Source organism: Gymnogyps californianus, chromosome 9, assembly GCF_018139145.2.
Source record: "Gymnogyps californianus isolate 813 chromosome 9, ASM1813914v2, whole genome shotgun sequence".
In the NCBI taxonomy this organism is placed as follows: Eukaryota; Metazoa; Chordata; class Aves; order Accipitriformes; family Cathartidae; genus Gymnogyps; species Gymnogyps californianus.
Window position 1 is genome coordinate 6,572,643 of NC_059479.1, and position 26,364 is coordinate 6,599,006.

General features: G+C 37.3%; 1 long non-coding RNA gene across 1 annotated transcript; it reads right to left on the bottom strand.

The window, feature by feature from the left end:
• Positions 1-5,365: 5,365 nt before the first annotated feature.
• Positions 5,366-25,441, bottom strand: LOC127019758 (uncharacterized). Its single transcript, XR_007766975.1, has 3 exons — positions 25,392-25,441; positions 8,918-8,994; positions 5,366-5,505 (listed from the first exon to the last, which is right to left on the bottom strand). It is a non-coding gene; the product is annotated as an uncharacterized LOC127019758 (long non-coding RNA).
• Between the last annotated feature and the right edge of the window lie 923 nt (positions 25,442-26,364).

Here is a 26,364-nt window from a genome sequence, read left to right on the forward strand (position 1 = left end):
AATCTTCAGAGAATTACCACATGCACGTACTACTGCCAAGTCATTTTTAGACTTTTTGTAGACATTTGGATGTGGAGATTTGGCATTACTTTGGGACAATTTTATCAGGAAATAATTTTGCTTAGAGAACTTCTCCAGCACTCTAATATCTCTATCCACATGACTGATTAAGTAGCACATGGGAAAATCAAGATAGCATTTTTCAAGGTGGTTTTGCTATACTACTAATGATCCTTACCCATCAACTTTGCCAGTACAAACAAATGAGAATGTGTTAAAGCAAGACCAGATATATAACCAGAGACAAATGAGACAGAGGCTTCATGAATGTGCTGCTGTCACAGTACTGAATCGAACTGACGTTCTTACTATAATAGACACAAAGCACATTTTTTAGTTATAAGACTGAAAATAGACAGAAAAGGCAATAGTTACGTACAATATGCAGTTAAAGGATTACTGAGGAACGTTGATTAAAACATTTTACCCCACTTATTATGCATACACTATTCAGAATTCATAGATTTTTGAGAACTCAGGCTAATTTTACCATAATGATCTTCTTAAAGATGGCGGTTAATTGAGAAATATAATGCTTACCAGTACTTTGGGGGCTGAAGTTACATGATGAAAAATGAAATACCAAGTAATTCAGATTTTTAGATACTGAACTAATTTCACAGAAAAGAAAGCTTGCATATTTAGCAGGAAGCCATCAAAATTCAAAATAGAAGCCAGCTTGAAATAAATGATGTCTTATTTTAGTGAGCAAATTTTGTTTAATTGCACTTCTGAATGGAATTCAGCTTTTAATGGAAGATAAAGTTTTCAGTGAGCAATGCATAGTAAAAAACATAGCACAAACACAGCACAATAAAGAACATTCCCGCTACACATATACCCAATCTAGAGCATTATGATTCAAAGATATCAGTTATCCTTACTAAATCAGGGGAATGTTTTGACATGAAATCCGAGCTGAATGCTTCCCTGAAGGACATTCAAATCCTTCTGTAATACTTAAACTCAATTCACCATGATGCTATTCCCATTCTGTGCTTACACACTGAAATCAAACAGCTATTTTAATTATTACAATATAAAAAAGTATTTCAGAGAGCTGGGGCCTTTGGAGTGGTATTCTATCAGAGTTAACAAATTCAGCCAGAGGAACTCGATCCTCCCAGCTCTCTAGATTGCCACAGAGAGGAAAACCAGAAGTTGTCATGCCTTCTTATGGGAAAACTCTGGCTGGCTGCCATTCTTCCCCAGCTCTCTCCCTGCTAAGAAACAATTGATCTGTCAGAGCTTCAAGATGAGCTGATTAAACAATCCCAGGGCAAGGATTACAGCCCGGTATCTCTAGTCCACTTCCTTGAGCAACACTTCTTTCCCCACTTTCACATAAGCTATTTACCGTATTCTATTCTTTTGTCTGTTTGTTTTGAAGTTTGTTGTCTTTCCTCATTAGAGACATTTGCATTCCTAGGGAAACGTGCACCTCATTTACATATTTGTTAAATCCAGAAATATAAACAGTCTTGAGTTTTAGTACACTGACAGAACGTCATGATGTAAATAATGCAAAAGAGTCTCATAACAATTTCAACACATATCTCTCAGGGTAATTTGTACAAGTGCTCTGTGTTTTGGCATTATTAAGAAAAATATTTTGATGCAAACCAAAAAGAGACAGAGTTACAAGTAAAAACATGTTAACTTATAATTTTGTCCAACTTATTACAGAGAAAAGAATTAAATGGGTGAGGGAAAAACATATTAAAAGTCAAGTGAGAAATTTAAGGAAAAAAATTTAAGATTTCCATTGCCTTGTGAATACTGCTGCGCTACTGCCAGATTTGCAGAGATGCCTCTTGAGGGCATAACAGTCTAACCACAAGAAATCCCGTTGAGTCACGACATTTTGAAGAGTTGAGTGTACACTACTTGAATCCATCTAAGACTTTCTTTGAACTCTGTAGAGTTTTACACAATTGCCATGTAATTCTCCTTTCAATAGAGAAGAACATACTAAACACTAAAAGGAGTTTTTCACAACTTCTCAGCCCTTACTACCATCGGCTGTGCTGCACAGAGTATTCGACCTTCACAAAGACTGAAAACAGTCTTTTTGTAGTGATTTTAAGTTATAATTGTTATGGCACAAGTTCAAATAGGCTTCAGTTTTTTTATTATCTCTTCTGTTATGTAAGCTACATAGAAACTACGAAGTACCCTCAAATTGAAAGACAATAATACTTAGCACTTTCAAGCCTTTGCTCACGAGATCTTTACCCTATTCTGATTTGAAGAGCATGCTAACTTTTTTTCTTTGAGCTCAAGGGCATACTGGGAATCAGAGTACTACGCAATTTCCCCAAATAGGAAGATTTCCATGACAAAGGCCGACAACTTAGCACAGCGCTGTGTGAAATACAAAGCTGATGGCTGACACTGGAAAATGCCAAGGTCGGAGCACACAGTTTATTCACATGTTCATCTTCCGATACTGCTTGCTTAGTCTGCTGTGAGGTGACTGTGGCACCAGCAAAGGAGCCGGCAAGGGAACAGAAGTTTACAGTGGCAGGTGTGGGGCTGTAACAAGTTGTCTTGGATTAAATGGGCTACAGACTGCTAATGGAAACAGCAGAAGTCCAGGACAAACGAAGGAATACCTTTGCCTTAGAACAAATCTTGAGAAATGGTGCTAAGGAATTCGAAGTACTGAGTTACAGCAATGTCCTCTCATTAGGAAATCACACAGTATTAAGCTAAACTATATTTAGAAGTAACAGTGAGATAATGCATTAATGCTATCCCAGTATCCATCTCCTCTCAGGTACTACACAGCAAGGCTACTAAATTTTCCAGATTTTCATTACTTTATCTTCAAAATACTGCGTATGTCAAAGCTCTCATGCCAAGGATAATTAATGACTTATGTCTGACCTAATTGTGACTAGGCATTTTTGGAATGTGGTTAATTATACACGGAAGCCATTCTCTTATGCTTCCAACCTTGGGACTTGCCCAGACACCAAATCTAAATTTCAAATGATCAAACATGACCTGGATACTTACAAAGTTGAAAGAAATAGCCAATTTGTAGTTCTCAGTCTTCATCATTTTGCTTGTCTGGGGGAAAAAAAAAAAATAAATCCCACCACTTAAATAGTATTTATGCTACTTGAAACACACAGGAAGTACAAACAGATAGCCTACAGCTGCAAGCAAATCAGTCTCTCTGGATGCAGTTTGCTTCACAAAACTAGTTTACTATTACATGCATATAATGAATAATTTCCAGGCTGAGAGTTTATCATCTATAAGAACACACTTGCCTTCGTGTTCCTATTTAAGTTACTAAGCGCTACCTCAGAATAAACAAACACATGCATCTAACATTTTCTCTCTAAACCTTCCTCCTCTATGCTCTAGCATTTTTTGCTTTCCAGAAGAATTTCACCATTTCTAGTTTTGCTCACTATTTTATAAAGGCAAGCGGCATTTGTAAGTCAGATTTACAGAGCTTGCAGTCAGGTGGATTTCTGCTTGTGTGTTAGCTGAATGTATTTTCTTCCTATGATGTCTATATAGTTGATAGCTGCAGTCAGGTAACAACAGAAAAGTAATAGCGCTAGGAGGCATATGAGCAACCTAGGGAAGTTATGTCTATTTAATGGGGACAGATTGTCCCCCATGAAATTTTTCAAGCATAATATACGAAACAATGAGTCATTGGTTGAGAAAGCAGCCAGTTCTGTTGCAGAACAGCTTCAGAAAAGCTGTTATCACCTCAGTAAAAGAGGTGAACCAGAAAGCTGGAACACTGACTCAGCAAATTAATGCATGAGCACATGTTGCCACAGATGCTGGAACTCTGAAGACTGATTTTCAGCTATGGTTATGAAATACAGAATTTCAGAAGCATTACCTTGTAGGTTACAGAGAGCTAAAAGTAAATTATTGCTTACTAAGAAGCAACAGTGGCTCCAGAGCTAGATTATACAACGTCGATTTTCATTAATATCCTAAAAGTAATCTGAATGTTAATGAGAAAGCAAAGAGGCGAGTTCTCAAAATCGGTAGGAATTCTGTTGTCCACTTGAAAAAGTAGATACTACAGAAGTCAGTGATAGCATTCTCTGCTAAGATTTCAAACACTACAAATATTAATTATGCCTTATATTACCCATGAAATCACACATGATTAGGGAAGTCAGCATACCATGTTGTATGTATATATTATATACAGAGGTAAGAATATTTTACATTAAATTTTTCTTTTAATGTACAGCTAGACGTTAGCATCTGCTAATGTGCTTGCCACAGTAGAAACAATATACTCAATTTCATGTTTTACATGAAAGTCTTAAATCTTTTCATACATTATTATACTGCATGCAGGAACGTGCATGTTTGATAGAAATGTTTCTAGAAATCCAGCCCCATTTTCCTTATATATATTGCGCTTGAATTCCTATTGCTTTGTTTTGAGTTCTTTCCTTACAAGAGAAACTTAATTTATTAGAAAAGAGATCAACACTACAAGCAACATGAACATCATGGTTTACTGTGAAAATGGGCAAAAGCACTGCCACAGTTCTTTATCATTGCTTATTCTTCCAAAATGACAACTTTATATAACACTAAGAAGAGCTGACTGCTTTCTATCCTGTTGTACTGACAGCTTTTGGCATAGGCAATTATGACTCAATTTAAAAAATCCGAGAGAGAGCATTTGCGCGTGAACACTAGACACGGGCCAGCTCTTTTTTAATCAGCTATTAAGCATAACAGAATGGCATTTGAGTTCTGTCTGGTCATTCTTTACCTTCCAGATTATCTGAAAAAAAGCTTGTAGGCAAATGAGGAAGGTTCAAAAAATGAAAAGAGAGCAGAGAAGAAGCAGAGCGAGAAAGACTGAGAAGAAGCAGTGATTGCAAACAGTAGCGGAGAACGGTTCATGTTGTAAATCTTTTAACAACAGAAAGCTTATTCTAGATGAAGTAGCACTTGCTTTCACTAGAAACAGCCATTTATTTTTCATCCATCTTTCCAAATAGGATAAACTGGAGGAGGGAAGTTAGTAAATTTTATCTGCATAATAATTCAGGCATCGTGTGACAGCATATTTCTCACCAGCTTCCTAACCTATTCTACATCCCACAGACTAAACAGTTAGAAGCCTGTCATATTAATAAAACCAGAAATACTAAGGTTGATCATCCCCAAATCAAATGATTTGTGACCAAATGAAACAGAGCTGTAGCAATTATTTTTTCCCTATGCGAACAAATTTTCATTTTTTACTCCTAAAACACAATAATTAGCTTCCAGGAGCAATACTGTGTGTTACCTGACTGGTGAATCTTTCAGTCCTGGGGTATGCAGGTAGTCTAAGGGAGTGCGTGTGCTAATTGTCACCTGCTACTTGCATTTTCCTTATCAACCATCTGGCTTCCGACTAAATAGCTAGCGGGGTTCCTGATGTCAGTTATACTCCTAAAAGGAAAAAGATTAATGTTGGTATTTCAGTTCTTTTGCGCTAATAAGTGAAGTATCTGTAGACATTGAGACTCCTCTTCCACCATCTCCAAATATATCCTTCTCCAGCACTGGGGCAAGATGTGCAGAACTGCACAATATTGCTTTCTAAAGGGAAAACATGCAGAAGTTGTGATGAGAAATGAGACTTGTTCCCCAACAAACATTTGCCAAGTCCTCCAACAGTCTTTCCTGGAAACAAATTGTTCTTTTGCAATCAGCTAAAAGCAAAATAAGAAAACCAAACTATTCTTCAGTTGAGCATCAAGGTTGCAATTCAATCTTCCGCTGCCATTAGCTGACCAAGATATTTCATAATACCCACTATGAAGTTTAAGACTGATGTCTTCTTCACTTTAGGAAATGACTGTACCCAGGAACACACATTGTTTCACAAGTTTCGCTGACCCTTTACCCACCCTGTATCTGTAACTTGGGCCCCCACGATTCAGCACGGCAGACAGCGAATGCTGGTACTAAAGCTGCTCTAGTTTTTGCTGCCACTGAAACTGTCACCACAAAGTGTCACCGGGATGAGAAGACATTTTGTATTCTGTCTTACACAGAGGCGCTTTCAGTAGCTTTTTCATCTTTAGAAGGTGATAGCTGAAGAACAACACTGCAGACTTTACAGTATTTTAAAAAAATTGAAAAGCATTTTAATTGACTATGCACACATTTGTGCTGCTGACATCAGTACATATTTGGGACAAGTTGCTTTGGAAATACAAAGAGAGCTGACAACTCTTGGCATGCCAATTCTCAATAGCTCAGACAGTGCCTCGTCTCAGAAATTCTGTGGTTTATAGCAAAATAAATGCCAATAGCACAACCGGTCATAACTCCTGTTATTAATCTATACTACTCTTGTTGCACTTTCCCTCTTCTGCCTCGTAAGTACGTTAGTCTTTTTGGAATCACTTACAGGCTAGTTCATGGCAAATCCTATGATCTAGGCTTTCTTTCAGAAACTTAGGCCTTTGCTCTACAATTCCTAGATAGATTACCCACTGGCTTCTGTGAACTTCAACTCATTTTCCTAAATATTAAGAATATGCTTGCTTCCTTTTATCAGATAGAAATACAAATTTATTAATGTTGATAGATTAAATAAATATTAATTCTAGATTTACACAAAAAGTTTTAAAAATGCACCTAAAATTGCATATGCCTTAATGGAGATGATTAAGAGTTAAATCTTCCTATACCATATGCTTATGCTAGGTATTGCCATTACTCAATACCTAGTTAATTAGGTACTCCTATTTGAATAGCTGTTTAGGTACACATGGGATGACCTCTCTGTTAAAGGATTACCTAATTTGGAACTGTTAGCAGTAATCAGAAGAGGAACCAGGTAGTGTCACAGCTTCAGAAGCGTGTCAGTGTCTTGCAGAATGTGACGTGTTTCGGTCAGCATTTCTGAATGCATTCATTAGCCCTGGATTGTAGAAATCCACAGGATTTCTATTGCCGTGATTCCTGAGCATCTACAGCAATAAATTTATTTAAGCCCTCATTCCAGTTTAATTCCATCCTCTTACTTCTAAGTGCACTTTTTTCTCTGAAGTCAAATCAAAATCTCAAGACAAAAATCGAGTTCAATCAAGGCTAAGCCGGAGAAAACAAATATGTTGGGGGAAGAGGATGGGAGTTTGCCTAGTTATTTCTTTCTCAAAGAGCCAGACAGTAAAACTAATTCCTCCTTGTCCAAACTCTTTGCTGATACCAGCTTATCACAGCTGTAACAGCTTATCACAGAGAATCAGTAGTCTAGAACAGCTAAAGATCTGGCTCAGCCTGTCTCAGACAGCGCTTGTGGATGCTATTTATGTTATTCATGTCTGTGTATCATTTTTCAGGCTTGGCTGTTGAATTCTACTTCCAGGTCTGAACTCAGAAATCTAGATTATCCTGAAACTGAGAATATCTATGTTCTGCTCCTTTAAGTATTAATTTGTTTATTATGCAATTACTTTTAAAAAAGTTGGTAGCTTGGTAAGACATTAAAAATAATACAGTTTTTTAATTATTTCAAAATTAACGTTAATCAAAAGTTGGTATTTTTTCTGTGACTCGAAGACTATCCCATGATCTCCTGTGTTACTGACAAGTGACAAAGGGATTGTTCTGAAGAACTGAGATGAGATTTCATATGTGATAGGGAAAAATAATCCACCTCTGACTTTTCCAAAATCTGCTAGACATTTAAAAGCTCTTGAGGATGACTGAGGACATAACCACATGTTCTGAGGAAGACACATACATGGACAGAAGAATTAGTAACAGGCATACAAAAAATGGATTTAAAAAGTCATGAAATTTGTAATAGCTGTAAAAATGAAAACTATCGTTTCTTTGGCACGTCTAACTGAATCTAGGCATCCCAGCTTACTGAATATCACCATACAGCTCTAGAACTTAAGAGTATGCATTTTGCAGGGAGCGGGGGACTTTCCACAAAGGTAATATGTTGACATGAAAGACAGTGACAGAAGGCTGAAATCAGCAATGCTTGCTGAGAGGTTCGATAGGCCACTCACACCCTACAACAGTTCCACTCCAGCAGAACGTGTATTTATTCATTTGTCCCAGTCTAAACACTTGGCTTGAAATCTGAGGCAGGTTATTCAGAAGCACACACAGCACATTATTCTGTCTGAACAGTGCGAGAGTTGTGCTAATAATAGCAATTAAAGGGTCTTTTGCCTTTGTTATCTTCCAGGTCAGTAGCAATGCAGCTAGAAAATAAACACAAGTGTCCACCTATCTCAAAACAAACTACATATAAACATGTAAATTAAGAGCTTTACAGACTTACAAGTATACAAGTAATCTTTATTTCCAGACAAAACACTTATGGATGAACCAGTTTTGCAATCGATAACCCAGTAAGTAAGCCTAATTGAATGCCCAGACAGTCATACATGTAGTCAATGAACACTTTGCTATTAGGATAAAGATTGAGTAAAATACTTCAGGATACACTGTACCCTACATTTTGGCAGCTATCCTCTATCTTTGACATGGTAATTATAAAAGATTGTATTGTTATCCTACAAACCACAGAGCAGAAGTGAAGAAGGAATGCCCACCCTGAAAGAAATATTCAAATAACATTTAAAAAAAAAACCCCAAAGGTCTTTTGTTGGAACATGTTAGAATGACATCTCTAGTATATTGCAGAAATTAAAACATTTTTGGGTTTGGAAATTTTATAATCAAATCTCACAACACAGTTTTCCCTGAACCTCCAAGGACAAGACATTTTGCATCACTAAAGATTACATGGTTAGTACAGGTCTATTTTCTTTTATTTACACTAAATACACATTAAATAATGCAAGAATAGTATGTTGAAATGGCTTACCTTCTGTGCCATTTTATTTTTTGTCAGAAGTCTACTCTTCTGCACTCTTGGAGCATTTTGTCTGCTTTTGCTTCGCCCTGCAAAGGTATTTTTCTAAGCAATTAAGCCAGTTGCAACGAATAGACTTCAACAAAGCGAGCACTCTTCAGTTTGCTAGAAGCTGAAGTGATATAAGCAACAGAAAGCTGCAAAAAGGGGCAGCTCACATTGATGAAGACAAATCCCATGCTGACATACACCTCTACAACTCCACTAAGTCTTCTGTTCTCATTAGCACAATTTTTCTACATAAATGAAGAAAAACTCTTATGACAAAGTTATCTATAGTTAAAATTACTATTTATATTTATGTGCATTGTTAATTCTACACATTACATAAAGTATGTTTACATACTGTACAATTAAAAATGTATCACCATATCATAATGCAGTTATAATCAAAACTACAACTGTTAAAAACTATTATTTTTCAAACTGTGTTCCATTAAAACGAAACTGTCCTTTTTATTCTGGGGTCTGTGCATTTGGATTTCAGCGAAAGGTAAGTTGATAACACCATTTCATGTCTGTGATCACTTAAATTAGAAAGTGACTTTTTCCACAGGCTCATGGGGCGATGCCAGGTGCGTAGTGCCCAAAATTGACTATACAAATCCAAAATCTTTTATCTGGTGGTAGCGAGAGGAAGAAAGGTGCACTTCTTCAACTGGGAACGTACATGACATTCTGATTGCACCTGTTTATAAACCTCTGATTAATATTTCTCCTTAAAGTGCTGATCAGCTCTAGCATTTGGGACTTCACATACCAACATCCTCTATGATCCTCATTGGGTAAAGATATACACACTTTTTGAGGCACAGCTGCTAGCATAGTTCCACGATGGCCAGAAAATAATGACACAATACTTTCTTCAGTTTTAACTGTTTAACTTGGTTATACAAAATAATTCCATGAGGTATGTTGTACCATCTTTTTTGATTTAAGGATCCAGTCTTCAGAAGAAGAAAGCTCAAAGAGAAGTGAATGAGTTTGGATTCAGATAGACATTCTTGCAACAAATGTTCATGCTATCGTCCTCAAAGTGTTGTCATAAGCTCTTGCCCTATATCCTCTCTTTAGAGATTCTTGTCTTGCTTTCAGCAACAGTTTTGAGTGGGTTAGCATAGCAGCGTGCTGGGAATGTGATTCTGTCATGTTTCACCCTTTCTCCACCAAAGAGGGGAGAAAAAAATAAAAAGCCCTCACACTAAATTGTACTTCTAGCATATGCCAGTCACAGGAACTACACTGGGCTCTGAAAAATCATGCTGAGGCGGCGCTAAGCAAGGTTTCATTGGCTCCTTTTTCTTCTCAAACCCATTCGTTGGTTAGAGCCTCATTAACAGATGACATATGAGCAAAAATTCTGCCCTCAGCTATTATCTCAAAGTGAAAATATGTCAAGGAAGATTCATCTGGACAACTTCTCTGCAGGAACATGCAGGACAGGATAAAGCATGCCCCAGAGGAGACATCCTGCAGAGTTCCTACAAGTTTTCAGCAGTGTTTCAGTCTGGATATGGAATTTCTTCAAGTGAACGCACCTCCCACGTCCCTGAAGCTACAGCTTTGCAAGCCTATAACTACAAGGCTGATAACATAATGAGCTCCCTGCAGACTTCTTCCTAACACATGCAAAAGGATGTGCAAAACATAAAGTAATATTGCTAATTAGGCAGAAAAAAAGCCCTGTAATTCTGATCCCCCAAGCAGCTGGGCTGTTCCCCTGCACTGAGGACATCAGGATGACCTTGTCCCTGTAACGCTTAGCCTTACTGCAGAAAAACTGCAGCGCACAAATGCTTACATGGCTTTCTGAAACTCAACGTTTAATGCTGCTGGGAGACCAATGTCTTTTTACAGGAACATTCTCTACTATCTATGGATGTAAGCTTTCCAACAAGTGGCCAGCTCCTTTATTGACAATTATATTGATGGCTTAATAGCAGAAACAGAAAACAAAGATGAACTGTCGCACATGTAGCTGCTTCCTGTAGCATATTGGTTAGAGACTGGTCATCAATGACAGTCAATCTACAAAATCAAGTTACTACTACAATCCCCAATGATCATCTCTTTCCTGAAACTCTTTTCATTTTATAATTTAACCTACCTTGTGCTGTCAGGGTTACCTTTAATAAATGAGGCTTATCTCAAGCCATCATAACTTTCACACTGAAATATAAATTAAGAAAGGCTTATTAAAAATCAGAGTGACCATCCATAACTGAATAATCCTGAATGAAGAGAGGCAGGAACTAACAATGTATAATAAATACAATTTAATTGTTGTACTACATTGAGAGCTTCCTGGAAGTTTTCAGGGAAAACAGTTTCTCTGGAAATGTCGACACAATAAAGCCCAAACTTCCCACAGAAACAGAAATCTCTTAAGACGGACTGTGCACTAAAATCTTTTCACAACAGCCCAACAGGGTGTTTCTGTGGGATAAAAGAGACCAGGCTTCAACTTCCTTTCTTGCCTTTCTGTGGCAACTGACTTGAAATTCATTGTCCTATATTAAATGGCAGAGTTCCTAACACCCTACCTATTGTGGACCAGGAAGCTGTACATCTGTCCTGGCTCAGTCATCTTTATTCATTAAGAAGGTCTCGAAGCTGGACATACTTTAAAATCTTGGATTTAGCACGACTTGGAATAGGATATTTTTGAAACACCAACTTCTGCAGGCTTGAAATTATTTTGAAAATCAACTCCAATATGACTACCATTGTGATACATTTCTCTAAGTACAGACATTAATAAATTTTTGCCAATAAATGTTGCATTTTCAGTTTTAAGTATTTATAACTCAAGGGTAATAAAATTTATGTAGCTGAATAATAAGATTTAACTTATTAAGCTTGATCAGAAATTTGAAAGCTTGTTACTTGTTTCTTTCTGTTTCCTTGAGCAGTACACTTTGCCGTAGACTACTCAGCAGTAGACTGCAAGAGGCTTATTTAAAGGAAGAAATATAGACATGGCCAAATCTGACTACAAAAAAAGGAAAAAAAAAAAAAAGGAAAGAAACTTTCAGAAGGAGGGAACAGAAATTCCTTCCCAATGCAAATTCTGGTATCATAAGTCAGGTAAAGTTTCACAGCTCCTGAAGCAAAACCAACAGAATGAGAACCATGAGAATAGCAGCCCTGCTGAAGACCGTTCTAAGCCTGGATATATCTCCTAGGTAATTTGCTCTAAGAAATTTCTCCGTATATAACTTCCACTTTCACACATAATTAAGAGCTGTCATGATTCAGGTAAAGAGTTGCTGGAAGTAGGATAGTAATTGCAATCTTCCACCAGGGATAGATGTAATAAATAGTAAAGATCTTTCACGAAACAGTACCTGCCTCGAGAACAGAACTGCTGTGTCTGTCACCTTCCAAAAGCACATGGAAATCTGCTATGGTAATGTAACTTAGAAACAAGTAGAAACTTTGCTGGATAGTGCTTTGCATACAAATGTGTGTAAGAGAAAGAAGCAAGAGACTACAAAAGAGATTCAGACTAGCTGAGCATTTCGTAGGGGCGGCTGAAGGTGGTGTTAAAGAGGTTGGCACCTACCAGCAAAAGACTCTCTCCATCTCCCATGTGCACCTCATTTTTCACCAAATTTTTAAAGAAACAGAACTTGTGAATTCTTTGTAAATAAGCAAGATTGCATTTTTAAAAGTCCAAAAATCTACATGTAGCATTGTCACTTACATCCTTTCTTTTTCCATCTGAAACATCTTTATGTATACGTGTTACAGCCTGCACATGACCTAACACTATAAAGCATGTGTTCTCTCCTCCCTTCCTACCTTTTAATAACATTCACAGTTCACATGTAACATCACAGAAACCCTCAGAGGGTGGTTCCATTGTTATTCTGAATATATGCATCTGGAGTAATGTGTTTCTCCTCCGAGACCAATATCTCCAGTGGCATTTTTATAAAATCTGTTCAGCACTGATGTGAATGCATATGCATTATACCCTCCTTGCAACATGTGCTGCTGTTCAGAATTAAATTCCTCACTGCTTTCTCCTGAAAGTTGCTTGAAGCCTCAGACATTCAACAGTTGTACAGAACCTGATAAAGTTTTTAACTATTAAGATGTAATGCTTTGGAAGATGACCCATGAACCAAGACTTTAAACATGATTTTTGCCTACTACAGCTAAATGGACGTTTATCAAATGCTTACTAAATGGTTGTAGAACAAAAAGGAAAATGATGAATACTTCATGCAGAAGGATTGAATTTTTTCCTCTCTCTAACAAAGCAGCATTCATAATTTTCTTCCTCCCCTGCTACCTTCCCGTATTTTCTTCAAGTGATGTTTTTGAAGTTGGACATTTTACTTCGCCATTTTATCTGTCAAGCAACTCAAAAGAAATCAATAATCTTACTGGAGTCCACTAATGTTTACATCTATTTTCTTCCTTGTCTTTACTTTCTTCTACTTTTATCAGCAGTGATTGTTTACAGTGATTTCAAACAACTACCTTCTGCAAGCAATGCATCAACAGAATTTAAAATCATTATCTTACATTATCAATTACGATACCTACCTGACTGAACAAGAAAAATTAAGTAAATGCCTTTCAAAGAGGAATAAAAAGGACTTCTGAGGCAGCAGGAAATTCAATCATTCAAACGTGTTTCTTTGTTTTAATATGTGTAAGTAAATTTTGATGAATGTCCTAAAAAAGCCATACTACTGATTTAACCTGTAAACTAGTTTTATTTCATAGCTTTCCAATAAAATTTAATGTCTTGCACTTGGGCTTCATACACAACACTCCTGAATTTTGATGTGTAATACCACCTTTTTTGTATAACCAATACACTCTACTTAAGTTTATGAATTGGCTCCTTCTTCTTGGGGGTGGGATGGAAGTGGTGAAAGCGTTTCAAAATAGCTTTAATGTATCAGCAGAGATACAAACTTCCAAACAGCGCATAAACAAATGCTATCTCTTCATTCTAACCCACCTCCATAACCTTCCCATACTTTGCACGTTCCTCAGGGACCTCTCTTTCTGCCTTTTTCTTTGGCACAAAAGTGAAATTCTCTCTCTCTCCCCCCAATTCTGGTAGTTGCTAAACTACTTATCAAAAGAGAGTCTATTGGCTAGTACTTCCAGTAGTTTTACACATCCAATAACTGGATATATCAGAGAATGCAATAAGGACCAGCAGAAAAGCTGACTCCACTCTGTGATGAAAAATGCAAAGATGCTCAGAATCACTCTAGGAGCTTCTTTCTTAACTGACAAACTTGAACAGTGTCCATTCCCAGGTGGTTCAAAGAGCTGACTGATAAATAATTTACCTAGAAGAAGGTCTTTCACCTTACTTTAAAGAAGAGCAATGCTACTTAGATTGCAGGGCAGCAGATTTTTGTTTGGTTGTTGTTTCTTCAGTGGATTGATGTACTCTGTTCCTCTAGACTGTGCCTGAAATAAACTGTGGAAAGGAACTTTAAGCAGCATGGCTGGGAAATAAGCTTCTCTGCCAGCAGGAGGCAAGAACAGCCTGCAGTCTCATAACAGATTAGTGGAGAGCTACTAACAAGACTAATCCAACCAATGACTTATACAGGAGCAGCCACTAGTAAGAAACCAATCTCAATATTACAGATAATACAAATCAGCTCTGCTAGATTAAGGCAATGTTGGCAAGAGGAATTAATGAAACAATATTCTCTTAGAACATGTACATTTCACAAAACACAAACTTCTTTTCACTTTCACTGATATAAATGTTAATTTTTTTCAGCCCGCTTTTTGCGCCACGTAATGCTTTGGCATACATTCCTCTAGGTTTCTTTCAATGGCAAAATGTATGAACATGGGACAGCCATGAGATAAAGGTTCTTATAGGCCTTATTCTTCAGGGTGAAATTCCCATGGCTGATGTTCTTACAGTGATCTAGGATAGCCTTAAGTTATAGCCATTTGGTTTTGCTGAAAAGTGGAAATTCTGCTGATCTTCCCCAAAAGATCCAATTAATAGTTGTGTAGAACTACTTAGCATGTATAAGAGATAATGTCAAGAACATCAGTAAAGAGCCTAGAATGGAGTTTGGAAACATTATTCAGTTTTGTTTGTTTCTTAAGGAACTGTTAATGGAACAAGCCTGAAAAGCATCACATTACAAACTAGCGCTAAAGATGCTTGTATTATAACAATTTTTCATACCATCTCCGCACTACTGAAAGTTTTCTTTTCTGCTGAATAAAAATGAAAGACTTCCAAAAGAAGGAAACGACAAAGAACAGACAGCAGTTACAGGCAGTAAATACGACCCCCCAAACAAAGCACAGGATCAAATATCAGCAAAACTATTAGCAGTCCATCTGCAGCTCTCCAATTCTCCCATTTTTCTGCAAAATAGACTCCTTGTCTGAAAGAAGACTGTTAATAATTCACATTCTGAGTTTTCCATATCACTGTTCAACAAGTGTGTTTACAAAGAAAGCAAAGTATTGTATTAATCTATTCTGTGAGCATATATGGCTTGAGTAACAGAGTTTCAGATATGTAACTAAAAACAAATCCCAGCATGGCATTGCACATCAGTGGGGGGGGTGACAACAAATATACTTTTTAGAGTTATCAGGTGTTTTGATGAAAGTTATCCGATTTATTGCTTCCCATTCAGGTCTTGTAGGGCATATACCTCAAATTATCAATAATTATGTTAAAGGTGACAATCTGTGCTGATCTGCAGGGATATTTTCAAGGCTTTCAAGATACAGCATTGGGCATATCTTTTCATTTTCATTTCATAGTTGAGCATTTAAAAAAAAAGTTGAATTAAGAGTTAACTCGGTTAAATTTAACTTGAAAGCAAGTCCTTTTAGGGTCTTTGTAGGGCCTCGATATTTTAATAGCTTTGCATACAGAGCTTGGTGCACATATTTAAATGGCTCAAAATATTTAGTACTATTTTTCAAAAGTGCAGCTCTATATAAAACATTCTTACCTATTCTTGTACATTAGCATATTATTTTTCAATTGACTTTAGAATGTAGCATTTCCCTTTCCCCCACCCTACACCCTGAAACTACACTTTGACCAAAGGTGGTCTGAGGTATGAGGAAATTTCGTTGGAGGAAATAAGTTCCAGAGAGAAGCCAGAAAACATGAACATAAAGAACAGGGATAGAGTTTAATCTTAAACTAAATTTATCGGGGGGGGGGGGGGGGGGGGGGGGGGGGGCACAGCGGAGCGCAGGGGGAAGCTGTCATTTGAAATACAGGCTGTTTCCCATGCATCATTAACAGGTTTTGGTTTCTTATTAAAAGGTCTGGGAGTTGTCTTTAGTTTGCATCTGCAACCCAGAGAGATTATATTCACCACTACATGCCAAAAAATCTTGTCTAGCAGAAGCCACTATTTATTAATAAACATAAAGGGAAGCACTGATGTGCAGAGCAGTCCTGCCACAGAAAACACTGGTTAAATGATGCAGGAAATTAAAGGAGGAAGGTAAGGAATAGATCCTGCAATGAATCTTGACAGATCTCTTTTGGGAGAAGTCAACACGCTTCCCATCCAGTCGATGTTTCAAGTGCTGCACTTACTCGGTATCTATCCCACCATCCTGTCAGAGTTAAGACGTGTCCTTACATTCTGGTCAGTTAGAGCAAGTAGTGGACAACCAAAATAATCCCTGAGCAAAAATCTCAGCCGATAATAATCTCTATAGTGGTACCACTAATTGCTTTCAATAGGGAACTATAAAGAAACATGTCTGCTTTTCCTTTTCTAGTACTGAAACATTTCTTGGAGGAAGCTTTGGCTGTGAACTTCAAGTTATGAGTAAAAGGTAACTTGCATTGATTTTTCTCCTACAAATCTTAACAGGTTTATGCAGTTTTTGAAAGGGGTATCGACAGAATCCTCAAATGGCTTACAATGCCAGAGAACAAAAAGGGAACTGTGATCTTTTATTGAAGAACTGAAAGCCTAAATTCAAAGACACTTCCAGCTTTAAAGAACCTTAATGCAGGAGACACAGTTTTCACTTGTCAAGGTGTATTTGCTTTTTTGAAGTCCTGTTCAGTTTATTCTGGCTGACTGTAGAGCAGAATACAGAGGTTGATGTTCACCACATGGACTCCTTAACTGATGCATCATGAAGTGGTGTCTGGGATCCAGTCAGCACATGAACCAAATAATTTGCTAGACCTAGTCGATAAATATATGTCTGAAGTGTTTGAAATCCTACCCCTTACTTAGCTGGGTACCTTTTTTATGATTGAATAGCTGATTTGTCCAAGCAAGACAACTGCACCGCAGAATCTGTCTACAAGCCAGAACACCTCTGGAAGACAGCTGTTCAAATAAAGTGTTAAAGAATTGAGAGAAATTCGTACTTTTATGATGAAGTCCTAGTTGCAGTAACACCAACGCTCTCCAATGGCCTTCCTAACAATGGCTACCGTGTCGTATTTGCAGAAGCAAAGCTTCAGATTCAAGTCCTGCACAAAGTACAAGTATGAAATAGACTTGAAATTTTGACACTCCAGAATTACATGAAAGTTTTGGAGTTTGGGACCGATTTGACTTAGGTAATTTTAAACACAAATCATTTATCAGATATGTGCAGTAAAACAAAACCACCTCAAAATCACCCCCCAAAAACACTAGAAAACTGCGATCCTGTAACAGCCATTAAGGAAACACTTTTGTGAAGTACACATATATAGATGGTATATATTGGGCTCTGGATTATGATTAAAAATTGAGACAATTTGTTTCTAATAGAGCAATGTCAAGACTATAATTTGCATTAGCTTTTTCTAAATAAGAAACTAGACAAGTAAGAAGAAATTCAATATTTGAAGTGAGAACAGGACTGCATAGGAAAAAAGTGACATATTACCATTTGAAGAGACATCTGCACTTTCCTTCCGGAACTCCTATGGATTCTTAATTGATAAACTTCCATACCATAGTTCAAAGTTCACGTGCCTAAATCAACAGTTACAGGCTTTAGGACTAAAAGTCATAAATGCTGGCTTAGACATATATCTCTTCGAGTTATCTTCTTTGGGATTTTGATATTTGGATTTGAATTATTACCACCACCATCCCCAATGCCTCTGATCAGCATAAAGCTAATTATGTGCTGCTATTAAAGCAGATTACATGAGACACCGACAGTTGGAAAGGCCTAATGACTGGCTGGATAGGGGAAAAAAAAAATCTACCCATGTTGTTAGTAATAACTTTGCCAGAATTTTTTTATTTATTTTTAAAAGGCATCTTTTATCACCAGCTTCATTATTTCAAAACCAAATCCAAAACACAACACAACTGGAAAGAAGTCAAGATTGAGAACGCAATGAAATTTATACTCTCAGCATAATGCATCATAGTCATGCAGGTCAGTACTGTTCAAAAGATGAAAATTCTTCTGAAGATCTAACATCAGTTTTCATAATAGCAGCCTTTGCTTCTCTGTAAACCACCGGTGGGTATTCAGTGTTACCCTAAAAGAATGGAACCAAACAAATATGCATCCATCGCATATGTGTAAATCCTCAGAGAGAGGGTGCTGAAACTAGAGTTATTCCCATCATGGAGAACCATTTATTTCTTCCAAGTACTGCAGGTTTCAGATAACCAAGATGAATAACTGGCAGTCATGAGAAGACAGCATGATGGAGAAGCTCATGTTACAAGGAGTCCTAAGTGTCAGTGAAAGGAAGCCCTCCAAAAGAGAAAGATAAATAAATATCAACTCAACTACTCTATTCAGTTGCACCAAATCTATTTAAAGGTTAACATTGCAAATATTTTTCATTCCACATCATATCCTTGAATCATTGAGTCCCAGAATAAGGTAAGTTGAAAGGGACCTCTGGAAGTCATTTGGTCCAATCCTGGACTCAAAGGAGGGCCAACTTAAAGGCTATTGCTCAGGGTCTTAAGTGATTCTGCATTTTATAAAGTTTGATTCATAAATTTCAGTAGAACAGGTATATCTGAACCTCTTAATACAAGTCAAAAATGCAAAAAAAAAAAAAAAGCAAAACCCAAATTCCCCCTTTCAGACAGTCATGAGCCATTTGGAAATTTAAACTTTGGCTTTTTGCCCTCTCTTTTGAAGTGAAAACACCACCTAACTAACTGAAAAAAAACCACTTTGGCAATTACATAACCCCAGACATAGGGTGCAAAATACATAGGAGGGGTTTTTTTCTTCCTCAACTTAAAAAGCACAAAAGTTGAAAGCCTCAGCTAGCCCACAGTTCAAATAAGCTTGGGCGTAAGGAAGCAATGAAGCAAGTTATTCCTGCAAAGAATAAATCAGACAAAAGCATGTTTTCAAGAGGTAACTAGTCAGGTTTTTTCTAGCCAAAAGCTTCCCAATTTCTTAGTCCTCATATTTCACATTCTTTCTCTGTCAAGTCAATGGCACTTCCTACATTTGTGTATTAGAGATCAAAATCACTGTGATTTGTGTAGACTCACCCTTTAGACCCCCTTTTAGAGCTCTGCAACTTGACACCAAAGTCAAGCCACTCATATGTATATCAACAGAAAGCCTGTCCAAAAAAAAAAAAAAAGCCACCCCACCTTAGTTCACCTTTTTTCACATCACGAAAAAAGGACTCCCCCTGCCTTTCTGTTAATATCATTGTCACTACTATCCCTAATCTCTGCTACTTTGTATTATACTCACAATAAACTGTTTTAGAGATTGATTAATAATCGAAGCAGAGCTGAGGCATTTAATCAATCTGAACAACAGATTATTGCTTTGTGTACCACAAAGAAAGACAGATTATCCTTTTATTATTGATTAGGCTAGCTACACTCCTGCCAGTTCCATTGCCCTTATTTCTAAATATTTTTGCTCAGCAAGTTTTCCACTTGCACTCATCTTAAAGACAAAAAACATTTCTTGGAGCTTTACACATATCGATCAGCTTTCTACTGTAATCTCCCTACCTTTCTTGGATGATATAATAGTTTTACAATACATTAGCCTATTTACAATGCCTTCTTCCCTCATAGAAAATACACTGATGATACTTGTACCTTTCACAGCCTTTTTCCATCTTCCCTTTGTTCAGATACAATACATTCAATCTTTACTCTTGACACTTCCAGAGAAGTGGTTACAACTTACAGGTAAGCACCCAAGTTCCATCATTTCACAAAAAAGGGGCTCGGCACTGGACTGCATGGAAGTGCTGGAGAAGGAGTAGACTGTACTTCAAAAACTGGATAGAGCAGTACACTTCAGTAAGAATAATCAAAAGAACCAATTCAAAATGAGAACTAGCTTGAGTTAAGCAGAAATAAATACACAAAATCACCAACAGAAACCACTAAAAATGTTCGAATACCAGCAGATATAAACAGGAATATCATATGCAAGACATAAGGCAATCCTTCCACCTTCCCCAGTAGTGTCAGTATCTGCATATACGTAAGATCCTCACAAGCACAGCAGCAAAATTAAGAGCTTTAGAAAACATGTTCCACGGGGAAAAAAGTAAAAAAAGAAGTATTTACATGGAAAATAGAAGTTAATAAACTTCAAACTGTAAGAAAAGCTACCGGAAAGCTAAAAGGAGAACATAACTTCCATATCCACTGAATAGGACAAGAACAGTGACTTTTCACTCCTGCCAGGGAAATGAATCAGAAGTAAGCAATTCTTTCAATTGCCACTTAATGTGATTCTGGAAACTATTTCACCAGAGATTTTTAAGCTGTCTCATAAAGATTTATGAGACAGTTCAATGGATTAGATGACCTCTCAAGTTTCCTTCAGCCCTGTTTTTTCTGATTATGTGAATGTTTTCAAACAAAATATTTACAGGCATTGCTAGTGCTAGAATTTGTTTACTCTCAGATTTACCAGAATGAAGCAAATCAATTTTATATGAAACATTTGTGTTAAGAATTTGCTCTTTAACCTTGACTTGGACTACAGAAGTACAAAGCTATTATTCTCTGCTCAAAGTATCTGCATGATCTGCCAAGACACTGATGCAAAATTGAGACAACAGTGCAAACGCAATTCTTCATTGTTGTGACTTAAGAATGTTTGCTATGTTAACATCAGCATCCAAACATTCTATTCTCTAAAACTGGAACATCTAGTTTCCCAAGTGAGTTCCTACTTGCCACTATAAAATCATAGTTCTTCATAATTCTTTGGAGAGTTAAACAAATACACTGGTTTTAATCTTGCTTATTTACCGATGCGTCCATTTGCTTTCAGAGAGAGACACTCTTCTTGAGTGATCTGCATGGATTCATCCCTTCTGAGACCTAGCTTAAGCCCAAGCAACATACGGCCCTATTTATGGGTCTGACTCTCCCTCTTTAATTGCAGGCCCAAGACATAACTAATTTAAGAGACCACAATATTTATTGATTAAGCAACACACTACTAAAAAACTAATATATCAATTAAATAAGCTAGTAATAAACACACAGCTATTATTAATTTAGAATTCTGTCATTTTGTGCACTATTACAAAAGTCATTATGTATCACTCTTAAATGTTACAAATCACACACAACTACTATGGAATTAAATCCTATCACTCCTTAGGCGCTGTTCACAGCTGTGAATACTTGAGCATGTTTCCATCGAGTCTTTGTAACAGAGAACTGACAAGTGTTGGTGATGAAAGAGGAAACCAGAATAAAGTATCTGGTTTAGTTGCTTAACAAACTTGAGACTCAGGCCAAGACTCAGTCCTTCCACAGGCCAAGATGAAGCCTCTGTACTCTCTACACTAAACCTCTGGTGAGAGCAATGATATTAAACACCTTAGGGCACAGACCGCTGCTGTGTAGCAAAAGAGCAAAGGGCTCCTCTTCCAAATCGGAGCCTTGGAGTGTCAGGCTAGCAGCTGCTGCTGCTGACAGGGAAGGCTCAGGGCCTGTAAGGGCCGCCACTACTGCTAGAAAAAGAGGACTCTTCTAGAAGCAGCAACCAGCACTCACTCCGTGCGTAGCAGCAAAACGGAAATTTCACTCTCATCAGCTTTTTCTTCTTCCCCTGCAGTTCTGTACCCCGCTTTGCCATTTCTCACCCTTTTCACTTTCACAGCAGGGGGTTTATGCACCGGACCCTCTCCTTCCAGAACAACCAAATTCTGCCTGTACTGCTGAAAAGCCTTGCAGCTAGTGTCACACCAAACTCAAATAAATCGGCTTTGAGGGGAATAGCATCTTCTAACAAGACAGAAGCTGAAGCACGTTCTTTGCCAAGAACATCTTAGTTTGAGGATTATGTATTAAGTTGGCCAAAAAAACCTAAGACTGTTTCACACCATTTGTAACAGAAAAAAAGTATTCCCACCCAGTACGGTTTTTTATTTATTTCATAATTCTGCCAAAGCACGCCCTGAAGAATTTGTCTCTCCTCTCCATTCTAGTTCAAACCTACTATGCAGTGAGGCCAGGCTCTCCCTGTAGACAGTACCTTTTCTCTTAGAAGAGAAAATGATTCATCTTTCTTTGGTGTTTGTCTAATATGCCTAGTTAGTTTCAAATTATTTTTTTTTTAACTTAAAATGCATCTCCAATATCTGATCACTGTCATCCATTACATATTGATTTGTCCACTGCTTATTTTTGAACAGCAGATGGATGTTAATGTTAAAATGGACTAAACTAATTCTGTTTGTCCTGAGTGTCTGTGTTACATTCCAAGAAAAGGAGGAGGACAGAGGGGCAGGCCTCTAGTGTTACAGCTGTTCTGGGGAACAACTGAATAATAAGATGCCAGAAACTATGTGGTGTACTGGGGAAGAAACCTGCGGCTGAGAACCTGTGGCTCGAGAAGGGACCATGCCTTCCCCTTCCTGGGAAAGGTAGGGGAATACACACACTTCTCAGCAGGGACAAGGCAAAATTCCCCGTGACTAGACCAGGCTGTGTGGAGTTTGCCACTATTCCTAAAATGAACCAGTTGACTGAAGCCAGGCCTGGAGCAAGGACCTGTCCTGAAAGGATGCAGGAGAGGAAGCAGGAGGGGACAGAGAGAGATATTTATAAATCTTTTCCAGTTGAGCTCCATCTCACCTCTATAATGCATTTAAAGAGTTAGGTAATTCAATGTTTACTCTAATAAATCTGGGTTTTTTCCTGGTTTTTTTCATTTTAAAAACCTTTTAATCTTTGAAGAGCTTCCTATAAGAAAAGACCTGAACAGATTCATCTCAAAGTTCTGGCCACATCAGATTCTGACTGTATGAGCATTACCAAGACTAAATGGTAACAACAGCAGTATCTTTATGTTTCTAATCCAAGATTACAAATATAGATTGGTTTTATTTCAGCATTACATCTAACTATGGAGAAATTGATAAAGTGTTCATAGTAAAGGACTGTATTTTGAATACTGTCCCACTAGATTTATTGCAATGACTCCTACTCAGCTGTCATTTGTCACTAGTCCAATTGAACAGAACATTTTATCAATGACTTGTGTTACATCCGTTTGGTCCCTGCCCTCAAAGGCAGAAAGGTTTGACTTGCACATTTTTCTCCCCTTCCCTCTAAATATTTGTAACAACTACGGTTATGATAATGCTTACACATAATTCAATTGGCTAGGCTATGCAAAATACCAGTTTTCTCATGTTGCTCAAAGCAATTAAACAGTGAAATAGAAAGGTTTTATATGCATATTAAGAAACAAGGCCACAAAAGACATTTGCTACATGTATTTTTTTCTACCCAATAAACAACCTTTTTCCTGCCAGATATTTACACCAATGATGCTGTTAATTCTGGGTATTTTCTGAAATATTAGTATGAATCTGTGGGTCAGAAGTAGTTCATATTTTCTAGTAATCTCATACTTTAAAGAATCTCTGTCCAGTTCTCCAGTTCACTAATAACTGCTGGGGGGGGGAAGAGGAAGTTCTTATTTATTACATTATTGTTTCTCTTAAATGGTGGAAGCAGTAAAAGGTTACATAGGTGGCATCACCTACATAAACACCACAGACCCCTGCTCCAAAAAAGTTTATGTATGGCCTTGCTTTGGGTACAGTAAATTTTGATTCCATTATCATGGTAAACTGCGGCACATGTAAGACTACTGCTGGGGTCTCTGCCTAGAGATAGTGATAGTACTGAAGTACTGTTTATAACACTAAAGTAAGATTTATTTCGTAATTAATGCATGAAGAAAGTTTTCAGCCCTGTGTAAGATCGGGAATGCTCTACATACACTAACTTGAATAACATATTAATCTTAGAAACAATGGACTGTTCTGCTCCCAGAACTTTCATTGGCCAAGTTGTCTCGCTGTGCAACTGTAAGACTAATGGCATCCTTTCAGAAATTGGAATTCGTTATCTTCTCACAGTGTTGGTCTAATTATGCTTTTAATCTGTTTTTTTTTCTTTCCTCTAGGGTTCCAAACCTCTACCAATTGCCTTTTCACCCACTGTTTTCATTCAGCAGTCACACTTTTCACCTGTGGTTCTGCTTATTGGCAGGTTTAGGAATATGTCTGGAAAGCATTTTGCAGACAAAAGCAGTCATCACTCCAAATCAACTGGAAGCTGCATGGATTAAGTTAGCACAATACAGAAATCAAGTCAATAAACCTACTGAAAGGCATGCTAACATTAACTCAAATTCTGTTTCATATTGCCCATATTGCCACAGCTTCTGGCTGGCTCAGTGCTGGCCTGGCAGACATTCCTGTCTGCCTGAAAAATGCAGGAGACCAGATTTATCGTCTGTTCAGTATCTGCAATCATCTCCAGAACCTATTGGTAACAGACTTGCGAGACCAAAAAATTTAAAGATGGACCAAAAAAAAATTCTGAAAACACTTATTTAAAATACATATTCTTCCTATTAAGGGTGTGTTCACATTACCATTTTAACGTGTAGGAGGAGCACACTTCTGAAGCAAATCTCCTGATTAGACTAGAGCTCGTGGGCAACACACTTCCTCAGCATCGTGTTCTAGTCTACATATTTCCTCTTACTGCTTGCTAATAGAGACAGTCATTTGTTCTCAGGAGGCTGAACACTTGTCTCTGGTACAGCCCCCTGGAAAAGAAATCTGTTTTATTGTGTGTTCAACAGTTTGGCAATTTGTTTCTATTGTATATTTGGACAAAGATCTTTCAGCAGCAGTATTGGGGGAGGTTGGAGGGGAAAAAACATATTGTTTAAAAAAAAAAGGTAGCATTTCCAGTTGCCATAACCATTTCAAACGTCTAAGTAGTTTTTGTCCATCCCAGTGAGTATTTTTTGTACAAGCTAAATTGGAGAGCTTGAGAGAAAAGACGCGTTGAACTAATGGAAACAAAACCCCACATCTCGTCTGTGGGTTCAAGTCTTGGGTCCAAATGTCTACATCACCAAAACCATGAAACATTACAATCCTCACATTCCAGATGAGTATCAAGCATTTACTTACATGGAATTGGTCTCCATCATACAACCAAACGCATCTTTGGAAGAGTGCAAGGCTGTCAAATTAAAAAAAATAAAAAAATAAAAAAAGTTGCAATTCTCTATGCAATGACTTAACCTCATCAAACTAGCTACAAAAATGTTCACTAACCATCCCATTTCATTCTTCAGTTATCTAAAAGCAGCTCCTTGTACAAAAATTTTTCTACTATTTTATTTTGTTTGTATTTATTAAAAAAAATTTGAAAGTTCCAGGGAGGGCTCAATAATCAGGTAATAAAATGTTCAAGTTCTCCGCTACATTACCTCATGATCCTGTTTTTCCTCTTGGTATTACCACCACCCCGCCACCTCGATGGCCGTATGCTGTCTGTGTGTTGATATGGAGCCTTTGTTAAAGGTCAGAGTGAGATTCAAAGGCACAGTTATTAAAACAAAGAGAAAGATTGCCTAATTTCCATGATCTGAATTCTTTCATTATTTACTACTACTTTACAGGCAAAAGGTTAGAATTATTCATGATAATGGAATACATTAGGCAAGTCATCTTTCAATTGGTTGAACTAATTTAAGCTTAATTTGTTTTCTTGCAACAGTTTGCACAGACTCCTAGAAAACATTAACTGTGAATTCCCCATTTATGATTTCTAAAAAACAAGTCTGCATTGTCTATCTTTCTGTCGTTGTTCAGGAATTGGTGTATTCCTATGAACAAGATCATTCTAGATTCTTATAACCAATCTCATATATGATTCTGATACACATGATACACTTCTTGCTCACTCTGAAGAGAAACCATGTCTTGTATGAAAATGAATTAAAGCATAACTTCTTTTATATATTTAAAACAAACATAATATTAGTATATAGTAATATTATTTTCAATATTACTATAACTTTTTAAAATACATATATACTGTATATGCTGTATTCCCTGTACTAGCCAAAGAGATTTTCCCCCTGAACTCCATGTCAAT